Source organism: Mastomys coucha, unplaced genomic scaffold, assembly GCF_008632895.1.
Source record: "Mastomys coucha isolate ucsf_1 unplaced genomic scaffold, UCSF_Mcou_1 pScaffold20, whole genome shotgun sequence".
NCBI classification, from domain to species: domain Eukaryota; kingdom Metazoa; phylum Chordata; class Mammalia; order Rodentia; family Muridae; genus Mastomys; species Mastomys coucha.
The window spans coordinates 97,926,729-97,940,050 of NW_022196903.1; the positions used below are offsets into that span (position 1 = coordinate 97,926,729).

The following is a 13,322-nucleotide window of genomic DNA, read 5'->3' on the forward strand; positions in this document are numbered from 1 at the left end:
GTATATCCCATTGTACACACATCATCACTTGCAAATGCTCATTGCAATGAGTCATTGAAACTGTTTTTAGTTCTCTACCTTATGTGATACCATCAATATTAGATCCTCATCAGGACTCTTCCTGGTTATGCTCTTGTTGCCCTGGGTCATGGGAATCCTCCAGCTTTGGACACCAAGTTGACACTTTCAGGCATCCCAACCACTTACAGATTATATAGATTTTGGGGTGGGCCAATTCAAAGCCTTGAATTTGGGTCTGTGTTGTAGCTGAGCTGATTAGGCCATAGGCTCTCCCTTACCTGCACCACCAGGGTTAGCTCTTCAGCACTGCTCTGGCTATGCAGCAGAAGGCCTCTATGTTCATTATCTTAAACAATAACATTACTTGATAAATTTTTATGAGAAAATACCTAACAAAAGGTATTTTTTTTAGGTAATACAGGACAAAAGAACAGATGAATGGGTGGATGGGTGGATGGGTGGATAGTTGAAGGAATAAATGGATGGATTAATGCAGGGACAAATGAGCTAAACTACATTATCACAGGTCTTTCCTAAGAAATAGAACATGTTAGGATTGTAGTAACTCATTACTTTCAGATAAAATCATTGCTATATCCAGTGCTTCTTGTGCCCTCTCCTCTCATTTCTCAGAAAGGTAACTACATGGGGCTTCCTTCTGCTATTTGTAATAATTTAATGTTAGAGCCATTGCATTGAGAATCACCCATCTGGGATACTTTTCATCTTCATCGTGATAGATGAGTTTCCTAACATTCATACAAAAAAGACAAACAAACAAACAAACAAAAACAAAAACAAACAAACAAAAAAAAACAGAAAGAAAGAATGTCATTTGTCATTGAGATCACTGGCATTTTGATGCCAAAGCAACAAGAAATTAATTTCAGCATTTAGTAACTATTCACTACAGGAGGTTTTGTTATAGAATGGGTCAGAGTAAGGCAGAGGTGCGAATGCTCACTTCCTCTCCAGTGGCTACATGACCATGCCTCTTATCAAAGATAGCTTCAGATTTACAGAACATTTTAAAAACAACCTTTACTCTTCAAGCATGAGGTACAAGGTAAGTACCTGGAGAAAGTGGTGAAATGGGGAACAGGACAGTTCTATGAGCCTCTAACTCCAACCTATAATGGTCCATTCCATCTTGGAATGATTCAAAGCTGTTGCTTTTTTTGTTTTTTAACTTTAAATCTTATTCCAAAATACCTATTTTCTAGTTTTACCAAGAGATGACACTAGTGCATTCTCTACTTGTTGTTGTTGTTGTTATTTTACAAACAGCCTTTCATTGAAAATCTGCAATCCTATGAATTAGAGGATAAAAGGAAAATGAAAAGAGACCACAGGAGAAAAAAAGAGGGAGACTACAGACACAGCTTTGTTAGCATATTTGAGTTATGGCTTTGATATGCTATTATATTTTATCTTTGTGTTAATAAAATTTGCAAAAATATCAAAGAGAGTTTTGTGGCAGATGAGTGAACATTTCAATTATTTTAACCAACATGCAATTGTACACTAATTCTGAAAGAGAATATCTGATGAATTTTGATGAAAATGACACATAGATGTATGTTTTATCCTGTAAAAGCTAGATATCTATATCTCTGTCTACAAAACAAGGTCATTAGAATAAATTATCTTTTTTCTCTACTATGCACACTGGATGTTGTAGCAGAACACAATAAAACAATACTGCAAGGTGAGACATTGCCTCAAAGAATGGGAGCGTGACAGGGGAGGAGAGAGCATTCCCAAAGTTTGTTGTGAGAGGGAAGATCATTTATATCTTATACATTGCAATGATAATGCCAGGGTTTTTATTCCTCTAAATTTTCTAATTGTGATTCACATTTTTTTGTTGTTGTTGTTTTTCTGAGAAAGGGTTTCTCTGTATAACAATCACTGACTATCTTGGACTCACTTTGTAGATCAGATGGCCTCACACCTACAAAGATCGGCCTTCCTCTGGCTCCAAGTAAAAGGGTGGGCTACCACGCCTGGCTGTGATTCACATTCTTGATGTCCTTTTAGCACTGCAAGAATTATATTTGGGACAATTTCCACATGAGTCTGACTATGTTTACTGTATTATTGCCCTTTGCACTGTGCCTACATTCACCTAAGCTGGTGATTTGTTAATCATACATTTTAGTTAGTGACAAGTTAGGGAGTTTAAATTCCTGTCTGTCTGTCACCTGCTTGTAACTTCATGTCAGACATGGGTGTTAATCGATTTGTCAGGCTAAGTGTACAAAAAAAAAAGGAGATACAGAAAAGCAACAGGTGTACGGGTTACTTGCTGTGCTGTGCATTTACAGAAAGATGTCATGGATCAAAAAAGAGTCATGAGGATCAGCAGGACATGGCTTTCAAAGGGCAGACTCTGAAAAAGCTCATACAAGGTTGCTTGTTAAAGGAAACCATACCATTTTAAGTAGATGTTTAAGAATTTTAAAGTGGCATAGTTAACTATATGGTCATGAATAAGTTATAGAACTTTTTGGTAGAAGATTCCTGATTATCCTATACATGTTCTAAGCAAAAATTATATAAGCTACTATAACATTTGATGAAATAATAATTTATAACTATTATTTTACTCCTTCAGGAATGAATAAAATGGAGTGGCTCTTGTGCTTTTGTTTTACAAATATGTTGAGAATAGCATACATATATCTTGACTACTTAAGCACTTCACCCAACTCTTTCCAGATCACCCACTTCCTTCACTACCCATTCAACATTTGGTTTTGTTTCTTTTCTGAACCCATCAAATCCAATTTGTGCTGTCCATATGAGCTTAGGTTTGTTGCTAGTCACTTGAAGCCTGGTCACTCAACCAGGGCCACATAGCCTTAAATGAAACTGACATTCTGTCTACCAGCAGCTATCAACTTTCAATAGTCCTGAGGCAAATCAACTTAAAAGAAAAACCAAACAAACTAAAATAAAATCAACAAAAAGTCAATATTATACTTTAATTGTTATAGTTTTGTGAAGATTTCTAGACATTATTTGTACAGTGAATTAAATCCCTGCCTAATACCTTCATAGTTATAAAATAGTCAAGTAAATTTAAGTAAATTCTTAATGTACTTGATTTTTAGCATCTCTTGGCAGCCCCAGTTACATAATTGAATTGGAATCTGGAGACGATATAATAAGAGATGTGTGTGTGTGTGTGTGTGTGTGTGTGTGTGTGTGTATACCATTTTCAAATTCATTGTTGTTTTTTCAGATATTTACTTGTTTACTACTTTTAATTTGATAAGTTATACCATTTTTCTACTTTCTCTGGGTGGAATGAATGAGGCTCCAGGGAGTATAGGCAGTCGACCCTAGCTGGAGTTGGTGGAGATATGGAGACTCAAGGGACCACCTCATGTAGCTTAAGAGGGTATTGCAGTGGAGTGCAGGGAACATCAACCTACACACAAAACCTTCAACCCAAAATTTGTCCTGCATACTAGATACTTATGGATAAAGATAGAACACAGATTGAGGGAATGACCAATTAATGACTGGCCAAACTTGAGACCTATCCAGTGGGAAAGAGCCAATCCCTGACACTATTAATGATACTTTGCTATGCTTGCAGACAGGAGACTAGCATAATTGTCTCCTGAGAGGCATCATGCAGCAGCTGATGGAAACAGGCACAGAGACCCGCAGTGAAACTTCAGGCAGCACTCAGAGAGCTGTGTGGAAGAGTGGGGAATAGGCATGAGAGGAAGAGAGCAAGAACACCACAAGAAAACCTAGAGAGTCAACTATCCTGGGCCCATGGAAGCTCACAGAGACCTAACCTGCACTAGGTTCAGGGACTGGACCTAGGCCACCAACACATTTTTAGTAGATGTGCAGCTTGATCTTCATGTGGGTCAACTCACAACTGGAGCAGGGGCTGTCTCTTACGCTGCTGCCAGTCACTGGATCTCCTATTCTTAGCTGGCTTGTCTAGTCTGGCCTCAGTGGGAGAGGATGCACTTGGTCCTCCTGTGAATTGATATTGCAGGGTGGGCTGGTACCACAGAGCATTGTTCTGCTCTCTGAAGGTGGAGGGACTTGTGAGGGTAGGACTGGGAGTAGTACAGGGAATAGTCTGTGACCTGGATGTAAAGTGAATAAAATAAATTAATAAAAAACATAACTGTATAAAATGAAAAGAAAAAAGAGGAGGATCTCATGGTCAGCTTCTACCTTCCTTCTGAATATTTTCTGTGCTAATTGGGTACATTATAGAATTTTGTCTGTGTCAACTAGGTCAAATGAATATATATATATATATATATGTACATATATATACATATACATATATTTACATATGCATATACATATACATATACATATATGTATATATGTGTACATGTATATTTATATATGTACATATATATGTTTGTGTGTGTGTATGTGTATGATTAATTTGTCTGTTTGTTCAGTTGCTTGTCATAAAGGAAGGAAGATGGTAATCTCACCCATTTTGGGCTGCCATTTAGTTTTGCCACTTTTAAAAATTTTAGAGTCATGCATTTAAATTATATAGTATTTTAGGGTCACTTTATTTTTTAGCCAGTTGATGTTCTTGCAATTTATTTCTGCTTATCATATTTTTAAATATGATAGCTCCAAAATAAATGTTGTCTAGTGACAGTGTAGAGATGCTGTTTGCTTGTTTGTTTTCTTGCTCAAGTTTTGCATGGTCTATTTTTTTCTTTGTTTCCATCCTCTTAAGTTTTCTTCATAAAATTAATGTCTTGTAAGGAATATATAATTATGCATTCTTTATTTTTGTTCACTCACACAATTTCTGTCTGTGTACTGGGAATACTTAATACACTACCATTTAAGATAATTACTGATCTCATTGTTTTATGAGTATCATAACATTATTCTTTTGCTATAGTTCTTTTTAGAATTTTAATTATACTGAGAGAATTTCATAGATGTATAAAATGTGTTTTTATTTATTTTCACACTGATTTTTCCCTCCAAATTCTCCACATGGCCTTTCCAATTTCAAGTTCTCATTTTTATTTCCTTTACTTTTCCCCTTAAAACAATGTATCTCTGTATAGTTCCATATGTCATAGGCTGGTTTTGCACTCACTCAGAGATTCATCTGCCTTTGTTTCCTGAGAGCTAGGATTAATGGCATATATCACCACTCTCTGGCTTTGTTTGTTTGTTTGTTTTGCTTTGCTTTGTTTTGTTTTTCTCAGTATAAGTAGTGATGTACTTTTACAAAAATCTGTGGATGTATCAGTTGGAATATGGTCAACCTAATTACCAGGGACCATAACTCTATAAAACTCTAGTAAAAATTGCAACTTACTCCCCTAGCAGCCATAAACACTTAATAAGTCCTCAGGTAGTAATAGAAGACTGTGTCCTTCTCCTCTTCATAACCAAAAGACTAGCCTCATCTTGCACAAGTTTTCTACAGGCAAGTCCACTTGCTGTGAGCTCGTGAATACAATCATCCATGAGACTCTGACCTCAATCCTTTATTACTACTGAGTCTTACAATTTTTCAGCATCTTCTCCCTAAGTCTTTGGGAGAGAATATGATATAAGTACACCCATAATAGCTTAGCAGAAACTTACTTCCTGCCTATTGACCAGTTGTAACTGCAATCCACTGCACAAAACCCTAATAAGTACTAAAAGTTGCACTAATTTATGCAAACAAAGATATATATTGAGAAGGCAGTCGATACTATATCAAGTTAGCAGAATAATAGTGTTAAATTTTTACATGGGTCATATGACCACATTAGTCGCAGGCTCTTTCCAGACTTACAGTAGTAAAAATGAGTTTCCTATTGTGCAGGCTTAGATTCAGTCAGAAAATTATTTGTTACCCCCATAACAAACATGCCATTATTGTATACCTTGGCATATCTTCCCAGGCTGATCATTATTAGAGGTCTAAGTGTTCTTCTCTGGGTAAGACGGTTAAATTGTTTGCCCTTAGTAGCTGGCACTACACCTTCTTATATTATGAAAGCTATCCAGTAGGGAGGAAGCTTCTGATTCTGCCTGATTTTTGCTAGTCATATGACCAAAATGTGTGTTGTACTCAGAAATGGATTTTGCCACCAGGTTGTAGTTGGCAACCAAGGACAGTGGCAATAGCTTCGGATGTATGGGAGAAGAGGGCTGGGACCCTCATTTGCCAACAGCTCAAGACTGAAAGATACCTCACAACTGATGTTATTCTTTTCTGTTAGTGATCTATGTTTTCTGAAAGCAACTTTTCTCACTACCCTATTCTCTATATTTTCCCCTTCAAATGTTTCACGTCTCTCTTATAGTCTTCTTCCTTTTGAACATGTTAATTTTTTTTAGTATTTTGCTGATTCTTCTATCAAATTTCAGTCCTGTACAAACTGTGCTGCTTTTTTATTTTTAATGAACACTCAATGGTGGGGATATATCTGTATTTCAGAATGTATAGTTATAATCTGAAAATGAAAGTAAAGCAGGTTTTACTCCTCATATCCTGAATAAGCTTTGAGATGTCTTGTCCTGTACAGTGTACTCAAGCTTGGGCCAAAGTCTCCTCACAGGAATTAATGAAGTCTTGATACTCTGTACTTCTTGCTATTTTTTTCTGATGATTCTTGTAACTTCCACTGTTCAACCATTTAGTAGGCTTCACCTATCAGTAAGAACCCAGAACTGTGTTTACATTATAGATCTCTAAGGTGTGGATGTAAAAATGTATTTGGCAAATTTCTGAGAAACTATGGAGCTCACCTTACAAGCATCACTGCTGTCAGTCTCCATCCTCTGAAACCTGCTGTATAGTACCTATGATGGTTTGTAGACTCAGAAAGATATCTGAATGGGGGAGCCAGTTGAGAGCAAGTGTGAAGTCCAGACATGCACAAACTCCAAAATATCTCATCCTGAGATCAATAGTAGTAGGACCATTTTCCTCCTTGCTCTGGCCCTGCATGGTCCAGCCCATGTAAACACTAAAACTCCCACCTCCTCAACTTCTGAGATAGTCACATATCCTAGTAGCCAAATTACATGTTTACCTTCTTCCCCTTCTATAAGAAAATTTCCTTCAAGCATCTATACCTATTCATGTAAATGAAGTATTCATAAATACCTATTCATGTAAATGAAGTATTCTCAGCACCTCAGCACCTGGCAATAATATACACTCAACCGCCAAAACCTCTACCGACTCACCAATATTTAAATAGCCCTTGCTATCTCCACTAAAGGAAGTTGCTTCACTAAAAACATCCTCAGAGAAGGCTATTTTCTTCACATGCACTGCTACTAAGATCCTGTGAAGCCACCCATCCTGCTAAACTTCAGTCCTTCCAGTACAGCCCTGTGTGCAATGATGCCTGAATGCCAAAGGCAGAACCCAGCCAGCAACAGTCATTTCCTCTCTTTTCAAATCCTAATATTAATATAGTCAAAAGAAGAGGCAGGTTCAAAGTTGACAAAGATAGCCAGCAATGTATGTCTAGTCTGAATGTCAGATTCTAGAAGAAGTAAACTACTAAGGATAGCCAGAAGCTACATTTGAAAGAATCTCTCAATGAAAGATGTTCATGTGAGGGGACAGGCTCACTTTTCATAGATTCCAATAATTGAATATTATGATTAGGATCACTTGAGCTAGGCAGAACACATTTGACTTACTTCCTTATCATTTCAGTTACATTATTATTTAATTTCAGATTTCAGTTTTATCCATACATTTTAAGTATGAATAAATAACACAAATATCATACCTTCTTTTTATTACTCTTGTGAGGTATTCTGTTTGGTTGAAATCCTATAATAGACTAGAAACACAATAGATGACCATCAGACCAACAGTAATACTGCTATTTTGTCCATATCATAATTTAGAAGGTGTTTCTATGTTTTATCTTTTTAGATAGCTATTATTTGAGAAATACATTTCTATAAACTCTAAGTAAATCTTTTGAGAGCTGGACTGTATAGTCCCCTGACAAAGGTCATAAATGATAGTCAAATACTTAAAATCCAATTCTATAATTCCCACACTATACTGTTGATAGACTAAGGTGTCCTTTTATCTAGCAATTAATTATATTTTGAAGCATTTTGAAAACATACATATGAGATGTCATTGCCTTATATTTTTTATGTTATTGCTTAAAATCACTTTTAGAAACAGAGTTGAGTCTGAATTTGACCTACAAATCAATTTAAAGGCAGACTAGCTTAGTGAAAACTTTGTTTTTCCCTGATGACCTGCATTTAAAGGGGTTCTTTATTAAATATAAAAGAAAACTAATCTAGACTCATCCCTTAAAATATAAACCCCAACTTTACCAGCAAGCAGATAATGAAATTTCTTTCCAGATTTCTGAGTGAATAATTCACTGTTGTACCCAACAGTCAAACTGGTGACAAGTTAATGTGTTCTTCATCAAGGACATAAAAGGAGAACATGCCCATACATATCTATCACATTGGTCAACTGGGAAATGGAAAAGCAAACATTGGGATTCTTTATGGGTTCTGATAGTTCCTGTATAAAATTCTGATCACTTACATGGGAGATTGAAATAGAAATTCTTAGAACAGCTCTTTTATCTTGTCAGGTCCTTTCAATAGACTTATGGTTCATACAAGCACAATGTGAACAAAATTTGCAAGGAATTGCTAAGTAATGAAAATTTACCCTGCAGTGCCAACCTGAAATAAAAGTATCCTGTCAGCAAATTCCCATCAGATGGTCTTGAGATAAAGAATTTGGGCTTTTCACTTCATTTAATGAAAACCCTAGGTAATCAATCTTGTAGTGTAATGGAGCCTCTATACTGTGTAAATTATGAATAGGGTGATATGCTCGGAAGGTGACCTACATGCTATATTCAAAAGAAAATTAATCATGGTATTCAATTTTGAACCAAATTTTGTTCTTTGGCTGAAAATTCAAGAAATGGTTGAGTGATGAGAAGATACATAACTAAACAACTCAGTCTATTTTATTTCATATGTGTTCCTGCTTGTGGATTTTAGTTACTCCATTTTAAAGAGAGATAAAATGTGGAACTGTTTGAGATTTTTATTAGGAAAGATTACTTTCACTCTATATGTGTTGGCATTTTGTCTGCTTGTGTGGCCATACATGACATGAGTACAGTAGCCACAGAGGCCAAAAGAAGTCATTGAATTCCCTGGAATTGGAGATATAAATAGTTGTGGAGCATCATATGGTGCTGGGAATTAAACCTTGAATAATCTGTATGAGCAGACAATGCTCTTCACCACGGAACCACTTCTCCAGCCCAGATGCTTGAAATTTCTTAATGTAGACTACTAGTTGAGATAATGACCTTTGAAACTAAAAGATAATCATTCTAACATGAACTTACACATTTACTTCTTTTGTGGTTAATGCTAGACTTATGTATAGCATTTATTATTTCAGTCTCAATATATCATATATAAAACCTTTGAAATGAAAAGATAATTATTCTATCATGAGCTTACATATTTACTTCCTTTGGGGTTACTAAAGAATTATGTATAGTTTTTATTATTTCAGCCTCAATATATCATATATAAAATAAGACTGGAGTATGTAATCAGGGTCACTTGGATATACCAATACAAATAATTAAGAAAGATTGGTGTGCTGTGACTATTCAATAGAAAGTGTTGCTGTGGCTGATGGTGCCCAGTTTATTTATTTATTTTTGTATTTTTAATTTATTAATCATTCCATTAATTTACACATCAAACTTCATAATTACCTCTCCACAAACTCCCCATACCTCATCTGCTAACTCCTCCCTCCTCTTTGCCTCTATGAGGCTGCTCCCCCATCAACCCACCCTCTCCCGCTCCACCACCCCAGCATCCTCCTACACTGGGGCATCAAACTTCCACAGGACCAAGGGCCTCCCTGCCCATTGCTGTCAGGCAAAGCCATCCTCTAGATACATATGTATCTAGATATCCTGAGATATATATGTATCTGGAGCTATGGATCCCTCCCTGTACAATCCATGGTTGGTGGTCTAGTCTCTGGGAGCACTGGGTGATCCAGTCAGCTGATGTGGAAATTCTACAATTTTTTTTTAATTTTTTTGTTTTTTTAATCTTTCTAATGGAAAAATTGTCCCTTTCTCTGTAATGTTGTAGAAGTTAAATGGTTGCACAGAGTGTGATGAATGAAGTATTTATCTCATTACAATTGTTCTCTTTCATCTGAAATGAAAATGTGAAATAAAGAAAGAGCTGCAAGCTGTTGATCCTCCCTACAAAGGATCAGTATAAGCTCAGAGAGAGATGTAACCTCACCAGGCTTCCATTTGCAAGGTTTATATTTCACCAATAGCTTCTGCCAAACAAGGTGCTTCTGAGGATTAAATACCACAGTCCCACGTGTTCAGCACAGTTCCTGACACATGATGAATTCATAATAAATGTTTGACACTCTTGTATCTTGGATAAGGTATTTTTTCTTCAAAAGAGAGAAAAGTATAAAAATCTATATAACAAATGTTCATATTCACAATTCCAAAAAGCACTAGGTCATAATATGATATATCTTTCTGAGGCTAAAATGTATTTCAATAGCCTTTTTGGAAATGTCATTTTGAGAAATATATTCCTCTTTTCCTTCTTCTTCTCTTTCTCCCTACTTCCTTTGTATAACACTACCCATACTGAAATTTAAAATATGGCAATCATATCTGCTTTGACAATAAGATTTCCTATGTCCGAATATTCTGATTTCCTGAAATCCTTGCTTAGCTTTGTAGCTTTTTTTTTTTTTTTTTTTTTTTTTTTTTTTTTTGGATCATGGATTTTCCACCAGTAAAAGACAGGCAATGTTTTCATTCTAAGTTTCTTAAAGCTGGGTAAAGAAGTCAAAATAGTGGCTTGCCCCAGGCTTCTGCACAGTAAATACTCATTTCACTAAAAAGCAAATTCCTGCAATCATATTTTCTTAAGCCATAGGGGTAGGATTGAATTTGAAAACTCTCTTTCCATTGCAGTTTTAGTGCATTAAGCATATAGCAGTGGTATACCTTGGTGTGTGTTACAGTATTTTTAAAATATAAAGTCTAGAAGTGCATTTTGACCGTTTTAGTTATTTAAAATATGCTTGTGTATATCAAATGTCACTTTGCTACATCTCAAGAATATGTCTTAAAAATTATTGAATATGTGAATAGGAACATGGTTACTTCTATCAGATGAGCGGCTATTTTAACTCTACATAGTTCTAATATTTAATTGTCTAAATAACATTCCAGCTCTCTTTGACCCATTCATAATGTGTATGAATGTATTTACTACATATATATGGATAATAACTACAAATAGTTTGGCATTTTCAATTTAAATGGGTTAAATGATTTTTTTTCACTACTATCCGAGTATATTTTCATTTCAATTCCATGAGTTATTTAGTTCATTTTAAAGGTGGAAGCAAAGGCATGATAGAAAAAGACATGGACTTCTATATATATTGTTTCCAAAACTGTTTATTTAAAAAATGCCAGACTAAAGATACTGTGAACATTCTTGTGTATATTAAACATGCATAATCCTTTTTTTAAAATATGATTCTTTAAATCCAAGTTTCTCTATAGATCTGAACTTTATACAGAGGAACTTAGTTCAGTGGGAAAGAGTCATGTAAAATTTGACAAGAAAAAAATGTTGAAAACAGAGTAGCAATAATTAGTTAAAAGCCAAGTATAATCACGTTTTAACAGAAGTTGAAAGAAAGAAAAAATAACCACCACAGTTTCCAACCTCTTATGGAAGCAAAGATAACCCAGAATAGCTAAAACAAGACCTAATAAGGAAAGAACTGTTGGAGGTATTAGCTATCTGATATTTTAAGCTGTATCATAGTACCATAGTTATAAAGACAATATGGTATTGGAGTAGAAATATTACTCCTTGACCAGTAATATCAAACTTAAATCCTAGACACAGTTCCACTTACCAACAGATGTCTGCAAAGAAAAAACCAAACAAAAAGTACACACTTGACAAAATAAAGCATTTTCAACAAATCATGCTTATAAAACTAAGTAGGCAGCAAGAAGAAGAGTGAAGCTAGATGATATCTTTAGTTCTGAATAAAACTCAAATTTAAATGGATCAAGAACTTCACATAGTACCTGACTCCAAAAAAAGCAGTGTCTTTTTATACCCATTTAGACTGATACATATATATATATATATGAGTTCACAGAAATGGTGGCACCATGCCCTAGACATCTTCAAATGGGACAAAACTCACAGCAAGGTAAAGGAAAGGTAAAGGGAATATAAAGCCTAATCCCTATCCAAAAACTTATTTGTAGTTGATCCATGCTAGTGCCAATGGGTATATCAGCCACATTTCCTGGCAGGTACCTACTGAGGAGTAATTGGTCAACATAAAACAGACTCTACATTTTTTCATGTCTGCATTTTTTGGTTTATATTTTCGTGTTTTTTTAAAATATATATATATATATATATATGTATATGTGTGTGTGTGTATGTGTGTGTATGTGTGTGTGTGTGTGTGTGTGTATGTGCATGTGTGTTCTAATTTATTTTTTGTTTATATTTTTTTCTTTTCTCAAAAGAAAAATACCATGAAGATGGGTAGGTAGTAAGGCTTGGAGAAAGAATCTGGAAAGTAAAGGGTAGGAAAATGATTAAAATATACTATATAAGATATTAATAAATAGTAATTTTAATGCAGTGTAATGAATTTAGAATGTTTCTGGTGGCACAGTGATTTCGGTGTAGCCCTGCTTCTGAATACACAGTGAATATTTACATTATGCTTGCTATCACCCTTTGCCACACAAGATTCTGAGATTCTGCCTAAATATTACAACTGAAATACAAGATGATTGTGTGCTCTGAATTACATTGTTTCATTGTGCATGCAAATCTTCTGTTCTTGTAGACATATGATGATTTAATTACAGAAAAGAGAGACTTTTCATATTTTTTTACCATTACTCCTCAGCATGTGTCAAATTAAATTGTATCATTGGATTGTTTTCTGTTTGAATACTGAACTTTAAAATACATGTTTGAAATGCTGACTTGAGTTTCACTTAGAAAAAAATCACTAAACAAATTTTGAATTGCAATTAAGACAGATTTTCTATCAATTTTCAACATGGCCCTAAGCATACTTCTGTCATTTTGTAATAAAAGATATTTATGTATAGCAATGTTCTCAAAACTGAGGATTGATTATAAAATCAAAATATTGATCAATTCAGAAATGCATTGAAATTTGTTTACATCTTCCA

At 35.0% G+C, this 13,322-nt stretch overlaps 1 long non-coding RNA gene across 2 annotated transcripts in view; it reads right to left on the reverse strand.

Moving 5' to 3' along the window:
* Window positions 1–13,322, reverse strand: part of LOC116098281 — a 93,814-nt gene that overhangs the window by 32,117 nt on the left and 48,375 nt on the right. The gene's annotated exons all lie outside the window — the stretch shown is intronic.